At 45.9% G+C, this 21,454-nt stretch overlaps 1 long non-coding RNA gene across 1 annotated transcript in view; it reads left to right on the top strand.

Annotated features, from left to right (window-relative positions):
- Window positions 1-20,162, top strand: part of LOC140906601 (uncharacterized) — a 49,802-nt gene extending 29,640 nt beyond the window's left edge. Inside the window, exons 2-3 of the long non-coding RNA XR_012157163.2 lie at window positions 15,660-15,799; window positions 19,466-20,162. This is a non-coding gene — a long non-coding RNA (uncharacterized LOC140906601). The remainder of the gene's footprint in view (window positions 1-15,659; window positions 15,800-19,465) is intronic.
- Window positions 20,163-21,454: the final 1,292 nt, after the last annotated feature.

Here is a 21,454-nt window from a genome sequence, read left to right as displayed (position 1 = left end):
TTTGGTGACCCCTAATTCTTGTGTTATGAGAAGTAGTAAACAACACTTCCTTATCTGCTTTCTCTACACCAGTCATGGTTTTATAGACCTCAGTCATATCTCCCCTTAGCCGACTCTTTTCCAAGGTGAAAAGTCCCAGTCTTATTAATCTCTCCTCATATGGAAGCCTACACAACCTAATAATTTTTGTTGCCCTTTTCTGAACCTTTTCCAATTCCAATATATCTTTTTTGAGATGGGGTGACCACATCTGCACACAGTATTCAAGATGTGGGTGTACCATGGATTTATATAGAGGCAACATGATATTTTCTGTCCTATTATCTGTCCCTTTCTTAATTATTCCCAGCATTCTGTTTGCTTTTTTGACTGCTGCTGCACATTGAGTGGATGTTTTCAGAGAACTATCCATAATGACTCCGAGATCTCTTTCCTGAGTGGTAACAGCTAATTTAGACCCCATCATTTTATATGTATAGTTGGGATTATGCTTTCCAATGTGCATCACTTTGCATTTATCAACATTAAATAGATCTAAAAAATGAAATAGAACTTTCAGCAATATGACACTTCATATTTTTAAAATATGATCTGGAAAAGATTGTTTATAAATCCTCTTTTGTCATAGCTGGAAGATGACAAAGTCTGATCGCCAACAGATCTGGCCATTAGATTCCTTTCAAACATTACAGTCTGCTCTCCAGCTATGAGTCATCTTCACCCGAGTAAATAGTGAAAATAACTAGGATATTAGAAAAGGAGAAATAGATAAAAAGAGAATCTGTTAGCAATACTTTTTGTAGCAAGCAGATGCTAGAATGCTTTTTCACCTGTTACATAATCTGTGTGACTCACAACAATGTGTATGTAACATTTAGTACAAAAGGGAATAGCCATAAATGCAAAGAACATTTTTGCAATCTCAGGAGTTGTTCACAAAGGAGGAAATCTATAGTTTTGTGTTTTAAGTTCTTTAATTTAGGGCTGCATGCTTATCTGGTTGGTTTTTATTTTCTTCTTCTCATGTGTTTTATCACAACTTATTAATAGCAGGGAAAACCCTGTTGGTTAAAATCTTTTTTCCTCAGAGCTGTTTTATGCAACCAGTCAATATAAGCTATTACCACTGTGTTTGCATTATTGACTGTTTTCAGTGGCACTCAATTCATGGGGTAGCTTTTAACAACATGCTGACCGAACACAGAAAAGTAAGCAACGCCTAGCTTACTAACTGTAAAAACTTAGTAATATAATGGGCCCTGAATGGCTCTCCCCAGTTCTGTCCCTGGTGGGGGACCCTATGCACACAGATCTCACACTGCTGCATGGAAAAAGGAGCTTTGTTACCTCCATGGCATCATCCCCATGCTATTGTGGATTCCGAGACAGAACTTTGTGGAGGTGGGCTGGAAGATGAATGCCAGTCAGGGGCAAGAATGTGAAGGATATTCTTCATCTCTTCCCCCCACCTCTTCTGGCCCCGTACAAGTTCCTTGGAAAAAATGCCTCAGCATTAATTTCCACAGCAATTTCCAGCATCTCTTACCGTTTTATAAGGGGACTGTCCTGCATGAAAAGTCATTCCTTGGCTACTCCCCCACTTTTGTATAGGCATATGTGTATGGGCAGGAGGGTTGGCAGTGGTACCATGGTGATCTGGGATGTACCATGAAGCTGTATTTCCCCTCAGGGACCCTCAGCGTGACATGAAGCTGGGATGTACCATGAAGCTGTATTTCCCCTCAGGGACCCTCAGCGTGACATGTGAATTACACTTATCTGTTCTCCGTCACCCCAGATAAGGGGGAAACAACATGGAAAAATGCAAAACTACCAGGAGTTGGCCCATGGGCTCTAACATTTTCAGCATAAGAACACTAATGTTAATCAACAGCTGTAAAGTACATGTAGTTTTGGAAGGGCACAAATGTTTTTAGTTAAGCCAGACTCCACTTTGCTGTAGTAACAACCTCCGTTCTTCTAGCTGGAGTTACAGCCCTAGATATTCTTTCTCCTTTATCTAGCAATCATTAAGAGGTTTTGTTTTGAGCGGAACACTATAAAGTTCCAATACACAGTGATCCCTTCCAGGTGGAATTATGTTTAGAAATATTCTAGTCTCGAATAGCAGATTCAGCGTGTGGTCAGAAATCTTATGTGTTTTACTATAGCATGTAGGAGCCCCAGCTCTGGGCCAGGATCCCATTGTGCTAGGCACTGTACAAATAAAGGCCAAAAGACAGCTTATGTGCACCCTGGTGTGTGTGTCACTCTGGTTAGCAGAACAATGGCATGTCATAGCAATAGCTGGTTTATTAATACTTCAGTTCCAAGTACAGCAAAGTGGATTTTTTTGTTTTTGAATAATTAGGAGTGACCTCAGACCGTACAGAAGCTAATGGAATGTTTCCCATTGACTTCAAAGGGGTTGGAATTCACCCTAGGACAAGAGATCAGAGATCAGCATCTATGTGCGCAAGTCACAAATTCAAACATTTGAGTGCGATTACACAGTGTGTGTAGGCTACTTAATAATCCCCAAATAGTCCCAGTTCTATTACATTTTGCCCTGGGAGTTTGGTAGGTTTAAGACAAACTTGCAGAACAATGAGCTGGCTCTAAAGACGCTCCCTGTTCGGTGTGTGTTCATCCTCTGCCAAGCTCCAGAGCTGGATGTTTTCATGTACATTTAAAAATGAAACACATGTATTAAGTTTTTCAGTCATTTATCCTGCTGAAGTGGTTTAGCACCATTTGAAATCATATTTTTTTCACTTACGTAGCTCTTGGCACACAAATTGGAGGAGACGGACACAAGGTCATTCTATCCCCCGCCTTCCCTGTGAGGCCCCAGCACTTACTTTGGTGCTGCTCATCTTGATTTGGTCTCCTCCTGTTTTCCTGGCCATATCTGAGCTCCCTGGCTGTGTTCCTGCGGGGCTCCTCGAAGCAGTGTTTTCAGGACCCACTTCTCATCATTCTGTTCTCTACACTTTATTCCCTCTTCAGTTGTCATTCTTCTTTTCACCCAAATCCTCTTAATCTCAAACAGTTGTGTTTCGTCTTCTCCCTCAACATGCCCCCCTCCTTCATTCCCCCTCAGTTCCCCCAAACTCATTCCTCTGTCGAGCAAACTTTTTCTCCCCTGACTTCTGCCTTGCCCTCAAATCCTCCTAAACTTTCTTTCTTTCCCAGGTCCTAAGTCTCTCTTCTCTTTTCCCTTCCAATCCTACAGTCTTTTCAATCTATTTATATTTATATACAGGCACCCATCACTCTGATATCTTACCTCCTCCTCCTCCTCAAATGCTTCTCCTCTCCCTCATTTCCCCAGTCTTTTACCTACCCTTCCATATCCCAGATTCTCCTCCCTCCTCCATATTTTTAGCTCCTCAAATCACCGTTCTCCCTTCCCCACATCCCTCACTTTTTTCTTTCTCACCCCAAATCTCCTTCATTCCTCTCCCTTTGTTCTTTCTCCCTCCAAATACTTCTCTTCTCCCCCTGCTAACAATGTCCCTTGTGATGGGGTATACAAACACCACACTAGACCTTGGGGTTAATGAGCTAATGTGGGCTTAGGTGGCTCTGCCCTGTCACATCTGGGAGAAATGTCAGGATTGGAGAGAGAGTCCCAGCTCAGTTGATGGATGACCAGAAGGGAGAGTTGCACTTTACTCCTGGAGAGGCCTGACTGAAGGTAGGAGTTCCCCCAGCTGACCTCTGCCCTATGGCCCCTGTCTGAAGACAGGGAGGGCCAAATGCTGACTCACCTTGAGGGAACCATTCTCCTCTATCACCTGTGAACTCAGTATATTTATGTTAATTCTCCTTGTTTTTTGTTTGTTGATTACCCCAGAAAGGGAGAGACTTTAAAATCAGCTGGCTGGAGGGCCAAGTCACAGGAAGAGGCAGACCTCTGTAAGCCTGGAGTGATTTTCGACCAGAGAGTGAGCTGCTATTCCACAGATGGCCACAAGATGCGCTAGTGGCTAGACAACCGCTTTATAACTGGCAGAGACTATGGTCATCCTTCCTATGTCTGAAGAGGATGGGGGAGGAGTGACGGACCTAGATGGTCAAACACCCTAGACCTAGGGATGTGGGTTGATAGGATGGTGGCAATATGGACCTAGACGGTCTTCTCAAATGGCTGACCAAATCTCAAATGGCTGCCCAGCATCAACACATGGTCTCGGACTTTAGGGAACAACAGCAGGAACAGCAACAAATGCTGGTCCAACAGGTAATGGCCCCAGTGCAGCCACAGGGACTCCCTGGGGTTCCCCTCCAGGAGCTGTAGGCCTGGGCCCAGTGCCATGCCAGTGAAATTCACAAAGATGGGCCCTGAAGGCGACCCAGAGTCTTTCCTGGTAATCTTTGAGTAAGTGACTATGGCAATCCAGTGGCCACCTTACCAGTGGGCCACCTTGTTGGCTCCTTACCTAATGGGGCTAGGCCCCACATGGTGGCCAAGAAATTTAAGAGACCTATGCTAGCGGTGGTTAAAGTTGGACACTTGTCAAGGTGGCTGAGCTCATTGTGGTGGAGCCTTTTGCCCATATACTCCCAGCTGGAGGTAGGGAGTGGGCGCTCAAACACCAAAGAACCTAGCCAATTCTGTAACTGTGGGTCTTTGAGATGTGATGCAGAGGTGTATTCCACTTAGCTGTGTGTGCGCCCAGGGCACTGGAGCCGGAGAATTTTGCCTAGCAGTGCCGTAGAGGGGCAGCACTTGCAATCAAAGCTTGCAACTCTCTCGCTCTCCTTGCAGCTGTTGTGAAATGCAGTTTTTTGACATAGGAGAGGAAAAGGCCAGGATGTCAAAGACTTGAATGGAGGTCCCATGAGAGCTGCTAAGACTGTGTTAAGGTCCCACAAGGGAATTGGTTCCCACACTGGAAGATGGAGACATAAGAAAATAAGACAAAGGATTCCTTTCAAGAATCTCGCCACCATACCATTGGAAAACATTGATCTTCCATGAATGGATGGTTAAAAGATTGTGATTGCCACTAGATGCATCCTCAATGAACTAAGCATAAGACCGGACAACTGAAGATGTCTTGGATACTAGCCAGTGTTGGCTGAACTCCGTGGGCCAATGACCACGTTGAAAAAGGCTTCCACTTTGCCGAATAGGCCATCCCGGTAGAGGGTTTTCTACTACTGAGTAGGACCTGTTGAACAGCTGCCAAACATTGCTCTTCCTCCTAATTCAACCATAGAGCAGCCATGCCATAAGATGCAGGGAGCTGAGTGCAGGATGTAAAGTGCGACCATGATTCTGTATGAGAAAGTCATAATGGGGGAAGGGATATGGGGTCTGAACTGACAGTGCAAGAAAGTTAGAAAACTAGCAGTGCCTTGGCCATGCCAGGGCAATGAGAATGAGGTTGTCCCAATCCACTTTCAGCATGAGGATGACCTGTGCAATGATAGAGGTCAGAGGAAAAGTGTACAGGAGAGTTGACTGCAAGCTGAGGTGGAAGGCGTTGGTCAGGGAGCCCCCCTTGAGAGCAGAACAAATGGCATTTCCTGTTCCTTGTAGAGAACAGTTTGATTGTTGGGATGCCCCACTCTGCAAAGATGACTCTCAGAGCACTGGGCTTCAGAGAAAAAAATATTGCTGAAATGGTCCGTGAGATGATTCTGGGCCCCAGGCAAGTGATTAGCTTATAGAAGTGATACTCTTGTTAATGCAGAACTGCCACAACCTAATCACCTCTTGGCAGAGCACCCTTGCTTGTTCACGTAATACATCACAGTGGTATTGTTGGTAAGTATGTGAACACTTGATGCAATCTATGAAAGTGAGACAGGCATTATAGATGGGCCCAAGCTCCAGACCATTGATATGCAGTGAAGCTGCCTGCTCTGACCACAGGCCCTGAACCTTCAGCAACCCCAGATGCACTCCCCAATGTATCAGGGAGGTGTCAATGACACCAGTTCTGGTTAAGGACTGGGCAAAGGGAATGCCTTGACATACTTCCCCTCAACCATCCACCGCTGCAAGGAATCCAGAATCAATGGAGGAAGGTTGAAACTGCAGACTGAGACAAAGGCAGCAAATTGTCTGGAAATGGTCAGTAAGCAGAAAACATCTTGAATTTGTAGAGTCTATTAGGACCACAATGAACTCAATTTTTCTGGGTGGGGACCAGCATTGACTTTCCAGTGTTTAGGATGAGACCCAGAGTTGAGTAAATGCAGTGTAATGTGTACATGAGAGAGGACTTTTTCCCTGGACCTGCATCTAAGTAGCCATTTGCCCAGAAATGGGAAGACGTGGATTCCCCAGCTCCGGAAGTATGCCATCAGCATGATCACACATTTGGTAAAAACCTGGGGGCAAAAGACAGACTGAAGGGAAGGACCACATACTAAAAATGGCAGTTTGCCACAATGAACAGGAGAAATCTTCTGTGCTTTGGGAGAATGTCCTCATGGAATTAAGCGTCCTGAAGATCCAGAGCAGTCATTCTGAGACAACATGGCAAGGCTAGTTGATGGGGTGACCATATGGAACCTCATGTATCTGATATATTTGTTGAGGTTGCAGAAGTCAAGAATAAGTATTACTCCTCTCTTGGATTTGGGAACCAGGAAGCACTGGGAATAGAAGCCCTGACCCCGGTGTTCTAGAAGAACTTCCTTCACTGTTCCCAAGGCCAGTAAAGAGTAGACCAGCTCAAGAAGCAGTATCTTGTGAGAGGGGTCCTCCCTGGGGAGGGATGGAGAGGAATTGGATAGCATAGCCCAACCTGATGGTGCTTAGGACGCAGCTGTCAGTTGTAACAGAGTGCCAGACATTGCATGAGCAAGCCAACCAGTCCCTGAACAGAGGTCAGGTAAAGGAAGTGACAACGGGACTAATGCTCTGGACCAAGAAGTCAAAATGGACACGTGAGGGGCGATGGGGATGGGTGTGATGACTGGCTGAACCCTAGACCCAACTGCCTTCTCAGGGAACTATGCCCCTTTCTGGGGTAATCCTGCTGTCTCGAGGGAGGAAAAGGCTTCCCAAAGGTGCATTGTGGATAGTATTTTGCTGCTGCTGGCCACCAAAGTGGTGCCTCTACATTGCTAGTGTATACACCCCCAAGGAATATTGAGTGGCCCAAGAGTCCTTAAAAGAGTGCAGGGTCTTGTCTGAAAACAACCCCCTGCTGTCAAAGGGAAAATTGTGACCTGTGGACCACCAGTGGTCCAGGAGCTCCATTCAGGTGGTCTGCGGATAGTTCCCTCTAAGGTGCACGCCTGGGTGGCTGCACATGAGAGAATGAAGGGCCACCCACCTACTTAGTGGAGTCGTGCAGGCGTGGCTGCACTAATTAGGTGCCTGGACCCTGGAGCAGACACACATGTAAGGTGAGGTGATGGCCTTGGGGGGAATTAAGGGGTAGGTGGGAGGGCAGTGGGGTAAGAAGAGAGGGAGGAGGGAATTTGGGATGTGTAGGGCTGCGGCGGCCAGAGAAAGACGTGACTTTCCCCAGCTCCAGGGCTGTAGCTGCTGAGGAGAGACCGCCCTTCCTCTGAACCTCAGCTCTGTGGCTGCTGTGGTGAGGGAGAGACTCTCCCACTCCTTCCCAGCCCCAGCTAGGTGGCTGCTGTGGCCGGGGAGAGAGAGGGCACATCCATCACATTAGAAATGTAAGACTACTGATATTAAAATATGAGTTGTGTGCTTTTATTTGTAGAACAAAAAACATTTATTATTATTACTTTTTTTATATAGCGCTTTTATCCAAAGTGTTTTGCAATAGTTAGCTAACGGAACAAACAACATTTGGAAAGATCATTAAGTTGTCTGCCAAGACCCTCCGTAATTTTCAAGTGGTCTGCGAAAAAAAAGTTTGAGAACCACTTCTCTATGGCCTGCAGCACATCTCGAGCAATGCCCAAATTCTGCAGCCAGGACGCCCTTCTGTCACGAAGTTTGGGGGAGACAGGGCCCTGCACCCCCCACTTCCTGCAATTCACCGTGACTCTCAGCCAGCCAGTAGAACAGAAGGTTTATTAGATGACAGGAACACAGTCCAAATCAGAGCTTGTAGGTACAGACAACAGGATCCCTCGGTCAGGTCCATCTGGGGGACAGGGAGCTTAGGGAGGCCAGAGCCCATCTGAGCCTCCCTCCATTTCCCCAGCCAGCTCAAAAACTGAAACTCTCCAGCCCCTCCTCTCCTTTGTCTCTTTCCAGGGCCAGGAGGCCACCTGATCTTTGTCCTCCAACACCTTCATTTGGCACCTTGCAGAGGAGGAGGGGCCCAGGCCATCAGTTGCCAGGAGACAGGGTGTTGGCTATTTTCTGTGTAGACAGCATCACACTGGCCCTCTAGGGCTCTGCAACAATCACACACCCCATCCCACTACCTAGATACTTAAGGTTTTCTCCAAATACTGTGTGGGTGCCTCAGTTTCCCCCATGCCTTTCTTAAGAACATTCCCACTTCGTCACACCTTCTCATGGTCACGGCAGAAACCATACTGTGGCAGAAGTGTCTGCAGCATCCAGCACAGACTGCAACAATGTCTTGGCCACTACACAGCCTTCGTTGACAAATGCCTGAAATTCCTCTCTGGAGGTTTCAGGCAGCTGGTCTGCAAACTTAGACATGGCCGTCCAATTTACAAAGTCATACTTAGACAATGATGCCTGCTGGTTTTCAATCCACATTTGCAGGGATGAGGAGGTATAAATCTTCCTGCCCATTAAATCCATCCTGTCGGAGTCTTTGCCCTAAGGAGTGGACTTAAATATGCTCTCTGGGCCCTATCGTTTGTTGTGGCTATGACTGGGGAGTTTGGGGACAGATAGAAGTACAAACCCTCAAATCCCTGCATTGGGACAAAGTAGCATTTCTCTGTGTGCTTTGCAGTAGGCAATACCAAAGCTGGCATGCTCCAGAGGGCCTTTTCAGGCTCTAGGAGTGCATCGCTGATAGGGAGGTCTACTCTCCCAGGAGCAGATGGCTGAAGGATATCCACTAACGTATGGGTTTTCTCCTGCATGAATTACGCCTGAATGCCCAGGGAAGCAGCCATGTACCACAAAAGGTCCTGGTAGGCCTTAAAATCCTCTGGCTTTAGAGCAGAGGAATAGCCAGGCACTGCTACATCGTCCTGGGATGAAGAAGGGGCTGTTAACTGTGCCAAGGCTCCCTTTCCTGGACTGGTGGAGCTGGAAGGGGCATGGGAATATTTAACTAAATACAACTAACACTGATGTAACTAACACTAAGGGTACTACTAACTATATGCAACTAGAAAAAACACTAAAATAGTGAGAGGTTGAGGTTAAAACCACACAGAGCTCTGACTCCAGCCAAGGGCTGTAAGAAGGAACTGAGGCGGGTCGGGATTGCACTGCCTTATAGAATCATAGACTCATAGAAGATTAGGTTGGAAGGGACCTCAGGAGCTCATCTAGCCCCAGCTCAAAGCAGGACCAACCCCAACTAAATCATCCTAGCCAGGGCTTTGTCAAGTCGGGCCTTAAAAACCTCTTAAGGATGGAGATTCCACCATCTCCCTAGGTAACCCATTCCAGTGCTTCACCACCCTCCATGGAAATAGTTTTTCCTAATATCAAGCCTAGACCTTCCTGACTGCACTTGAGACCATTGCTTCTTGTTATGTCATCAGCCACCACTGAAAACAGCCTAGCTCCATCCTCTTTGGAACCCCGCTTCAGGTAGTTGGAGGCTGCTATCAAATCCTCCTTTACTCTTCTCTTCCGCAGACTAAATAAACCTTGTTCCCTCAGCCTCTCCTCCTAAATCATATGTCTCAGTCCCCTAATAATTTTTGTTGCTCTCCCCTGGACTCTCTCCAATTTGTCCACATCCTTTCTGTAGTGGGAGGCCCAAAACCGGATGCAGTACTCCAGATGTGGCCTCACGCATGCTGAATAGAGGGAAATAATCACTTCCCTTGATCTGCTGGCAATGCTTCTACCAATTGGGGATTGGTCCTGCTTTGAGCAGGGGGTTGGTTGGACTAGATGACCTCCTGAGGTCCCTTCCAACCTTGATATTCTATGATTCTAAATGCAGCCCAATATGCCACTAGCCTTCTTGGCAACAAGGGCAAACTGTTGACTCCTATCCAGCTTCTCGTCCACTGTAATCCCCAGGTCCTTTTCTGCAGAACTGCTGCTTAGCCAGTCGGTCCCCAGCCTGTAGCGGTGCATGGGATTCTTCTGTCCTAAGTGCAGGACTCTGCATTTGTCCTCGTTGAACCTAACCAGATTTCTTTTGGCCCAATCCTCCAATTTGTCTAGGTCACTCTTGACCCTATCCCTACCCTCCAGCGTATCTACCTCTCCCACCAGCTTAGTGTCATCAGCGAGCTTGCTTAGGGTGCAATCCATCCCATCATCCAGATCATTAATGAAGATGTTAAACAAAATTGGCCCCAGGACCAATCCCTGGGGCACTCTGCATGATACCAGCTGCCAACTAGACATTGAGCCGTTGATCACTACCCGCTGAGCCTGACAATCTAGCCAGCCTTCTATCCACTTTATAGTCCATTCATCCAAACCATACTTCTTTAACTTGTTGGCAAGAATACTGTGGGAGAAGCTTTGCTAAAGTCAAGATATATCACGTCCACCACTTTCCCCATATCCACAGAGCCAGTTATCTCACCACAGAAGGCAATCAGGTTGGTCAGACATGACCTGCCCTTGGTGAATCCATGTTGACTGTTCCTGATCACCTTCCTCTCCTCCAAGTGCTTCAAAATGGATTCCTTGAGTACCTGCACCATGATTTTTCCAGACTGAAGTGAGGCTGACTGGTCTGTAGTTCCCCAGATTCTCCTTATTCCCTTTTTTTAAAGATGGGCACTATATTTGCCTTTTTTCAATCATCCGGGATCTCCCCTGATCACTATGAGTTTTCAAAGATAATGGCCAATGGTTCTGCAATCACAACAACCAACTCCCTCAGCACCCTCGGGTGCATCTCATCCAGCCCTATGGACTTGTGCATGTCCAGCTTTTCTAAATAGTCTTTAACCTGTTCTTTCACCACTGAGGGTTGCTCACCTCCTCCCCATACTGCGCTGCCCATTGCAGCAGTCTGGGGGCTGACCTTGTCTTTGAAGACCAAGGCAAAAAAAGCATTGAATACTTCAGCTTTTTCCACATCATCTGTCACTAGGTTGCTTCCCCCATACAGTAAGGGTCCCACACTTTCCCAGACCACCTTCTTGTTGCTAACATACCCATAGAAACCCTTCTTGTTACCCTTCACATCCCTTGCTAGCTGCAACTCCAATTGTGCTTTGGCCTTCCTGATTACATCCCTGCATGTTCGAGCAGTTTTTTTTATACTCCTCCCTAGTCATCTGTCCAAGTTTTCACTTCTTATAAGCTTCTTTTTTGTGTTTAAGCTTACTGAAGATTTCTCTTATATAGCCAGGGGAGGGGCTATGGCCACGAGGCATGAGCACTGCCCTACTGCTAGGCAAAATTCTCCAGCTCTGGTGTGCAGGGCACTCATACACCTAAGTAGAATATACGGCTGTATTTACTCGAACTCCTGTCTGGCTATTGACATGGCTTTGGCTGCATCACATGAGTGACTGCTTGAGGCCAAGGGGCCCCTTGACTTAAGGGAGAACCTATTCAGAGGAATTGGTGGTCTTATGGCATGGTTTTGGAAATGCCAGCCTCTAAAAGGCCCAGCAGATTGCAGGGTCCTAGACTGGCCTCTGGTGGGAAACTCTGGCATCTTAGGACCCAGCCTGGAGAATCGTCCCTGCAGTCTCCTCCACAGGAAGGTAGGGGTTGGAAGCAGATGAGTCACATAAGGAAGGGCCACCTTGAACATCAGGCTCGGGTTCAAGGCCTACTTGGACAGCAGTGGGGTTTGTTTTTCATGGGGGTGCGCAGGCCACTAGCCTCGCAAGTGCCTCTATATTGAATGTGCTTCTAGGTTTGGGACTCTTTCTACAGTATATTCATGGAGATGTTAAATCCTATCCCAGTGGATGCATGCAATTGACTGTTGGGGATATAGGAATTCCCTTGTAGGTGGGCTGGCCTCAACACTAACCTACTTCATTATCTTGGGGTGGGATTAGGAGCATTTCTCAGAGGTACTGAGAGGACTTCAGACAGGCCCAGAGGGGTTAAATGAGGTGATCCTGGGAGAAGGGAGTCTCAAAACCCTGGGATGTTGGACACACAGGTGTAGGTGAGGAGCTGGACCATGGAGAAGGATGGGGGTCTGGCTGAGAGGAAGCTCTCCCAGAAGGGCCACCTAACAATGAAACTGTTTGCCCCCTTTTTCCCCCAGAGGAGAGGGCATCCTAACTAGAGGCACCAACTTCATCAAGGATCAGAGGGAGGATGACATCTTGAGCCTAAGACCTGCTACCTTCTGGGAGTCCCAGAGTGAGCAGAGCAGTACACCCGATTTGAGCTTCGCATGGAGCGACTGGAGAAAGACCAACTAATGAATCTGTTTGGTTGGAACTCCGTGTTCACTGGCCTCAGAGGTGTGAGAACATGTGATTGGCTCTTTCTATCCCCTCTGCGGGCCAACTCTCCGATGAGAAGACCCTGACCCGGATTCTGGACTGATTTTTTCTTGGCCTCAGATTAATCAAAACTTAAAGACTTCTGCAGCTCCTGTCCCAAATGCAAACTCATAGGACATAAAGGGGTGAAATAATTCCCTCTAGTCCAGTGGTGGGGAACCTGCAGGCTGCACGCGGTCCATCAGGGTAATCCGCTTCCCACAGCTCCCATTGCCCCTGAACGGTGAACTGCAGCCATTGGGAGCTGTGGGTGGCTGTGCAAATGTAAACAACTGGTCTGGCGGCCCACTAGTGGATTACCCTGACAGGCCGCAGATTTCCCACCACTGCTCTAGTCCCACTTCCTGTAGTAGGCATCCCATTTGAAAGGACAGGGATGAAACTTGTTGGACCCTTTAATGTTTTTATACTCAGCTGCACCTTTTTTATAGTTGATTACATCACCTGATATCCTGAGGCAATCCCACTGTGTTCCCACCAACGCAAAGAGCTGCTAGAAATCTTTGCCAGAGTCTGGGTACCTCAGGAGAGCCTCATGGATCAAGGCACCGACTTTACATCTTGGCTGTTGAAAGAGGTGTGTGATTTGCTAAAAATGACAACTCTACATACATCTGTCTGTCATCCGTAAATGGATGGTCTAGTTCAATCATTCAACCAGATCCTGAAAAGGATAAATGCTAAGGAACCCTGTCACTGATATCAGCTCATCCCTTTGCTTTTATTTGCTTTTTGAGAGGTTCCCCAATCATTTAGTGCAGTGGCGCTCAAACTTTTTTCTGGTGACCCACATAGCAAGTCTCTGAGTGTGACCCCCCCCTTATAAATTATAAATACTTTTAAATATATTTAACACTATTATAAATGCTGGAGGCAAAGCGGGGTTAGGGGTGGAGGCTGACTGCTCGTGACCCCCCATGTAATAACCTGAGGGGTCCTGACCCCATTTGAGACCCCCATATCAAATGGATTATTTCTTTTTGAACTTTTATATGGGAGACAACCCCAGGGATTCTTGACATGGTCTGTGAGAAGTGGGAAGAAAAAAAATTCCGAGGACAGAGACAGTTGTATAATATGTACCAAAGCTCTGTGAGGGGCTTAAAACCCTAGGGACCTGCACCAAAGGATACCTCTTCAGTGGCCAACAGGCCCAGGAGCAAGCCTATAACAAAGGAGCACGTATGTGCATATTTAAGTCAGGTGATTGGGTGGTACTTCTAGAGTCCAAGCTATTTGTTACATAGCCATTTGAAGTAGTCCCCTAAGTTGGGCCAGTTAACTATGAGATCCGGCAGCCTTCTGAGAGGAAGTTGCTCAGATTTACCATATTAAACTGACGCCATGGAAGGAGTGTGAGAGTGTATGTTTTACTCCTTATCTCCTTGAGCCAAGTTGGGGCTCCAAGTATTCCCTTCTCTGGACCCAGATCATATACAGATCAGGGGAAACCGCCATCTGGAGCAGAGGGCCCAAGTGAGAAGCCTAGTGAAAGCCTTCCCAACAACATTTGTCTTCCAGTCCAGATGGACACCTCTCATGCAACACCATACCCAAAGAGCTGGGGCAACTTGTTGCGGAAAACCCCTGGCTGCTCCCATCGAAAATGTGGGATGCTGTGAAGCAAAAGAATCCAGGTCATGTTGGAATGAGGGGTCACTGAAGAATCCTGCGGTGGCTGGAAAAGTCCAATTATATTTGTACCCCTGCCCCAAGTGGATGAATTATTAGACTGTCTGGGTGCGGCCCAGTATATCACAGTGTTAGCTCTAACCAAGGTATACTGGCAGATCCCACTCACACTGGAATCACCAGAGAAAACAGCCTTTGCCTGTCCTTTGGCCTGTATCGTTGTAGGACTATGACTTTGACCTCTGTGGTAACCCAGCAATGTTCCAACAGCTCATAGATCTAGTCTTCAACCACATGGCTCATCTATAGCAGCAGATTTAGATATAGGCATCTACAGCCAAAGTTGGGAGGAACACCTAGCAGAAGTCATTGCCATAGTTTGGTCCCTATAAGACACTGGGCTAGCTGCAAACCCTACAAAGTGTAAGGCTGGAAGAGAAGAGACCACGTACCTGGGATATCCTTTGGGAAAGGCCAGGTCCAGTCCCTCGTGAACCAAGCCCATCCCCTCAAAATATGACCTACCCCAACCAAGAAGAAACACATCAAAAGGTTTCTGGGGCTTGTGGTTTAATGCTGTGGATTCATGCCAGCGTTTTTGGGGATAGTGCCCTCCCTACCCCCCAAGAGCCTAGTTAAGGCTAGCCCCAAGAAAGTTCACTGGTCTGATGCCTGCAAAAAGGCCTTTCAGACATTGAAAGACCTCCCTATGCAAAGAACCTGTCCTGTTCACGTCTGACTTCTCAAAAGACGTCATTTTGCAAACCAATGCCTCAGAAGTGGGACTAGGGGCAATGCCATCTAGCACTCTTCCTGAGCTGTGAATGGTTCCTGGGTGTGGGGGGCATAGTCAGTGTTGGAAAAGGAAGGGTTGGCTGTGAAATGGACTGTGGACTCTCTCTCTCTCTCTGATATCACCTCTTAGAAAAATCCATTCAACCTTGTCACTGATCATGCCCCCTTGAGGTGGTTAAACGACACGAAAAAAATGAACCCCCAGCTTATGCGCTGATATCTGTCTCTCCAGCTCTACACCTCCCAAATTCAACATATGGTGATTTTTTTTCCCCTGCCATCCCTAGGAAGTGTGTGTGGGGGGGCACAGTCTGCTGGCCCAGTTCTCTGGCTGCCATCTCAATGGGGAGGGTGTGTGATGGGGTATACAACTCCCCCCCACTAGACAACATGGGGTTAATTATCTAATGTGGGCTCAGGTGTCAGGATTGGAGGGATGAGCGTAAGAGGGAGAGCCCCAGCTTAGTTGATTGCAGCCTACAGAAAAGAATAGATCTTCAGTGATCATCTCCTGAAGAGAGGGGCTGGATGAAGATAGAAGCTCCTCCGCTGACCGGTGCCCGACAGTCCCTCCCTGACGAAAGGGAGGGCCAGCTGCTGATGCACTTAGAATCATTCTCTGTTTCCAGTGAACTCAGTTTATTTGCATTAATTCCCCTTATTTTTTGTTCAAGGCCAACTCTGGAAGGGGACAGACTTTAAAGTGACCTGGCCGGAGAGCCAAGTCACAGGAAGAAACAGACCACCACAGGCCCAGAGCCACCGTCGGGAGGAGAGCTGCTACTTCGTGCATGGCCATAAGAAGGAGCTAGTGGTGAGCCAACTGCTTTGCTCCCTTCAGATGTATAACCACCATATTTGATCTCATAGACAACTGGGGGCATGCGGAGGAGGCCTGTGGAAATGGTGTTGCGAATTTGTCCCTTCAGTACGATAGCAAAGCACTGAAACCATCTACTGTAAATGTAAATCAAAGCAATTGTGTTGCTTTTTACAGGACTTAAATCGCTAGGAGCACTGAAGTCTCGCCCCTGTGAAATGGTATTGCTACTCATCTCATGTTGCTCTTCCTACAGCAGTAGACCCTGCACTGTCAAGGCTTCACAAACACTAGTCTAAGCAGAATCAGTTACTGTGGTCACAAGTAAAACGGAAGGCACTGACCACTATTTATGCAGGCTGTTGTGTGGTACACAACACAATTTATGCAGGCTGTTGTGTGGTACACAATTTCTCAGCTAAATGTGACTATATAAGCATCTTTTCCTAGTGGATAGAGGTCTGGATTGGGACTCTACCATTGGTGACTGGTAAGACATTGGGGACTTGGAAAAGTCACTTCACCTTCCTGTGTTTTAGAATCTGTAAAATGGGGACAATGATCCTGATCTCCCTTTGTAAAGTGCTCTGAGAGCTCTGGGATAAAATGTTCTATAAGAGCTAGGTATAGTAAATAAAATACCAGATACTTTCAGAGTTATTCTAATCCTCTGGAAAATGCCCCCCAAATATACCATAGCAGCAAAGTTAAATAAAGGGCCCCAACTACAGAGCACAGTGGTGTAATTATCCCAGGATTATTGCAAACAAATTTGATTACTGAACTGAATTTAATAAAAATAGTTTGCTGTGTATGGTCTCAGGACTCCAGATCCTCTGAAGGGTTTGTTCTGTGTATGTTTTGAATTAGAATCTAAATCTAGCTCTGGGTCAAAACTTTGCACTTGGACCCTATTGCTATTATGGCTGAAACTAACCCCCCTCCCTGCATCCAGAGCCAAACACCTGCAAACTTTGGAGTGTTTGAAATTCAGGGCAAAAATTTTCAAGAACAGGTGTCTGAAGTTAGGATTCTGATTTTCAAAATTGCTTCAGTGGGACCTATTACCTCAGGCTACTTAGGGGCCTAATTGAGGACTGAGGCACCTAGTTTTGAAAACCTTGTTCCCAATCTGCCTTTCGTGGCTTAGGCCCCTATATAATTTATCTAATTTAGGGTCATGAAGAGGTTGATAAAGGAAATCTCAGTGAAAGCGAGTTATATTTTTGCAGTTTTAAATACCCTTTACATGGTGTTTTTCAGTGAAACTAATACAGCTTGCACATGATTTAGTTGGGGATTGGTCCTGCTTTGAGCAGGGGGTTGGACTAGATGACCTCCTGAGGTCCCTTCCAACCCTGATATTCTATGATTAGAAAAGGGGACATATCTTCTCCTGAATTTACTGGTTTGTATCAGAGGGGAGACCAGGTCATGGAAATACCATGCAGTGTATTTTATAAATCTGGAATTCAGCTCTAATTATCTTCTGCATAAAAAGAGCATCATCGCCCCTTCCCCAACTTTGATTTAAATTACAACAAAATCAGAGGCCAGTCTCCCAGAGGCAGCTTAAAAACAGTAAATTGTTTTTCCTCTATTTGTTGCTCCTTTTTAATTTATATTAAACTCACAAGCTACAAATGTAAAATGTAAACACGATATGGTTCTCTACCTTTCCTAGTGTAGTCTGGTAAATCGGGTGCAAGGGATGGAGGAAGGATAGAGTTGTGGAAGCCCACTCTAATGAGCAAGAATGAATGTGCAGTACAGGGTACTTTTTTCCCAGGAGCTCATGTGTTCATTTCTCAAGTCCAAAAATAATAATCACAGCACACAAACCAACGTAAATCAAGAATCCCCAGAGGACTCTTTAGTCTTCCCTGTTGGAGTTAGCTGTAGCAATCTGTCCATTCTTCCTCATGATCTTATCAAGGACATTTGTAGTGGATCTCACAATTCAAATATCAGATTTTTCATAAAGGTGACAGGGTTTCACTGGGAATAGTTATCTGCCTTTTGCAGCCTCTATACACAGAGGTTTCAGTCATGTATACTATCACAAAAGAAAGACTACAGTAGCTATTCAAATCACTAATCATATATGGGAGTGTAGCAAGGCGGTGTGGTTCCCCACCACCCCGCAGAGGGAGGAACCTCCCCAGACACCAAAGTGGGCGGAGCCAGTGGATCCTGCGCCCGTCCCCCAGAGGTCAAGACGCAGGACAGGGAGTATAAAAGCCCAATCCCAGAGCTCACTTGGTCCGCAGCCGCCGGAGAGGCCAGACGCCTGTGGCCTGGCTCCAGCCTGGGTGACCCCGGCAATCCACGGCCCACCCCAGGACTGGCTGGACCGGCCAATGCTGACCGGTGCATGGAGGAGATGCCAAGCCTACCCCTCGCCAGCTACCTGGAGGAATCCATGGTGCTGGAGCCCTCTGAGGACACCACCCTGACCCAGGTACCCTACGAGGGGGAGTCAGGAAGTAGCCTGGGGGCAGCTGACCCTAGTCTGGCTGCAGCACTGCCAGAACCCATGTCAGTGAGTGGCAGCCAGGATCCACACTGACGCAGCAGAGGGTCTTTTGCTGCTGCTAGGGCCCCAGGCTGGGACACAGTGGAATGGGTGGGCCTGCGTCACCCCCTGCCACCCACTCTCCCTAGTTGCTCAAAGCCAGGAGCCTGGGGTTTGCTACTGAACTATTAGCTCAGCCCCTGCCTGCAGGCCTGAGCTTCTGACTGTTTGTTTGCTGCCCTGCTCTGACCCAGGGCCTGGGCTTACCTAGAACTATTTTGCACAGTCCCTGTCTGAAGGTCTGGGCCATCGACTGGCCAACCCAGCAGAGTGTGTGTAGCGAGGCGGTGTGGTGCCCCATCACCCCTCAGAGGGCTGAGTCCCCTTACTGGGGGACTGAATGAATTAAGTATAGGTTTGAAAATTAGGATACAGTCATACAGAGCAACAGCCTTAGAGTGTGAAAATGAGCCAAATGGGAGACTGGGCCACGGACACAAACACATGCATTTCCAGTGCAGTAACATAAGTTCCATGTTGTCATGTCACCAGTGAATTTGGCCCAGCATGGCTAAGTAGCATGCGATGAATTTGACTTCTTGGAGAATGATGGGGGGAGGGTGCGGAGAACAGAATTATTGGGCTCTCAGTTCAATTTGAGAGAGTAGAGATTAGTCATAAGGAAAGAAAAATGAACAAGCACGGAGCAAGCTTTCATAGGAGATTAGCCTCTTTAGGAACACCTTCCTCTTCAAAAAGCCCTTTCCACCATCAGAATAACACAACAGTAATTTCCCCTGCACCCAACCCTCCCCCCATTAGCCTGAAACACATGAACCTAAACAAAAAGTAAATCAATGAAATCTAAATGGTCAGAACCAAAAAAAGGGAAAAGTGGCAGAGACTCTATGAACTCCCCTAGGGACTAGGTTGTTGATTTTTACATTGAAGATGCTTAGGTACTACGGGCAGCAGTATGAAGTCCTTAAGGCAGATAGAAGTAAAGTTTTTTATTCCTCCCCCAATCCCATCTGTTCCTTGGGCTGTCCCCATTAAAAGTCTAGTATTCGGGAGAATAGACCTGCTTTCCATTCACTTCCTCGAGAGGTACCCATAAAGTACTAATATGTCTGTATTGTTTGCAGATGGCACTTGCTAGTTTTCTGCACAGAAAAACACCAGGATTTGTGCATTGCAGAATTTGAGAGAGATGCTGCAGATGTTTCAACTACAGTAGGTTAGCACACCAATCCCTTATTCTGTTTCACACTCTCTGTTCTTCAACCTCTTCACTGTTTCTGTGAATACTAAACCAGAGGATTTGAAAATGTTATTTCTTAAAGGCTTAGTTAATCTCCTTTCATTTGCTCCTTGTTTAGTAGCTGACCTTCGATAGGAGGACAATGTACTGTGCCATCTTCTCTGACTCACTGAGCTACTGAAGAATCATTTTTATATCCTTCATAACCATATCTTAATATACAGTAACTAAGAATGTTAATATGACTTGAAAGCAGAGTGTATACCTGCAGGCTTGTTACTCTTATCAGAATAATTTGTTGTACAGCCTACTTTACTATAGTTCTTAGCTACTGTGTAGTATCATTACATACATGTCAATGTTTGTGTAAATAAATATTTCTAGGCTTGTTATGGAAATGGCTTATGCTATGTACCTGAGCGCATGGTTTTGATAATGTAAGCCCACAGGCCAGTGTTCACATTGAATCCACTTTTTCTTTCGATGTCCCACCACTAAAGTGGAAGTCTCTTTAGTTTCTTTTTATCTGATGGGAAGATAGAGTTCTTTATCATTCTCTGCTCCTTTGTCTATGTGCTAGGAAGACCTGATAACTGAGACTTTGACAATCTTTGGTGACTCAAAACTGTCCATTTGATAGTATCTCTGTATTGTGGACATTGAATATATTGTGTAATCAGATAAATTCATATAATGTAATTACACAAATAAGAAAGTGCGCATAGCTGGAAAAGATGTCACTGTAACAATGTCATTCTGTTCCCATAGTTGTAGAAAAAGTTCCTCTTCATCCCCAGATTCAAAGGGTGTCTTGAATTTTGAGAATTAGGCAGGGAAAGCTACTGTAGTTTAAATGTGATCAAGCAAACACGTTCTCCTCTGTTGCTGCCTAAATCCTTCACTTGTTACTGGGGGGATTTACATATGAATTGTTAGAACTTCACATTCACAGTACTGTAGAAATACTTCATGTCACTTTAATCTCAGTTTTGAAGATATGAAGAGTATTGTGTGGTAAAAAGTGGTAGGGGAATAAAAGGTGGTTTAGAGATCTATCAGTTTCAAAAATGTTTGACAATATGTATCTCTGTTCATTATACCCAGAAACTTATTTTTTCATTGTTAAACTTTTTAGAGAAGGGCTTATTGTGTAGACAAGAGACATTCTTGCAGCTTTATAAAGGTAGAGTTAATTCAAAACATAGACTGGAGCAACTGCTCCTAAAATATATATTTCTATTAAAGGGAAGCTCCTGAAAACTCAGCACCAATTGGTAACAACTAAGAGGGAGTAAAACTCTGTAGTGACCTACTCATTAGACAACCCTGCTGGCTTTAATGGAGTTTTATATGCTGTGTTTAGTCTGTGTAGAAATACATAAAAATCCTATTTGTGAAGAGAAAGGAAGAACACCTATAGCAGGAAGCTATCCACCAGTTTTAACTTTCTTTCACTTTGAAGTGATACATTCCTTGGGTAAAATCCTGACTCTATTGAAAACAAGGGCCAAATTCCCTTGGACTTCCAAGGAGCCAGGCTTCTGCCCATTCTCTTGGCAGATGATAGAAGACATTTTTCCAGGAAAAATATCTGCAGTATACTGTTCGCATGAACAGAAAAACCCACCTGCAACTCTTAATAACCAACTTTTTATTAGAGCAAATACAGTTGTGGAAACTGTACATTTTTTGGGTTCAAGACTTTTATAAATAGAGAAACTCCTACATAAAGAGTTCATTTTTTTTCACAGCAAGAAACTTTAAATAGACAAAGTGACATTATTAAGTACATTGGCAGGCTTCATGTGCTGTCCGAAATGTAGTGTACAGTATAACAACCAATTATAAATAGCCTTTCATGTAAAATACAGCT

This window comes from Lepidochelys kempii, chromosome 2 (genome assembly GCF_965140285.1).
Source record: "Lepidochelys kempii isolate rLepKem1 chromosome 2, rLepKem1.hap1, whole genome shotgun sequence".
NCBI classification, from domain to species: domain Eukaryota; kingdom Metazoa; phylum Chordata; order Testudines; family Cheloniidae; genus Lepidochelys; species Lepidochelys kempii.
This window is presented reverse-complemented; position numbering and strand designations above follow the sequence as displayed.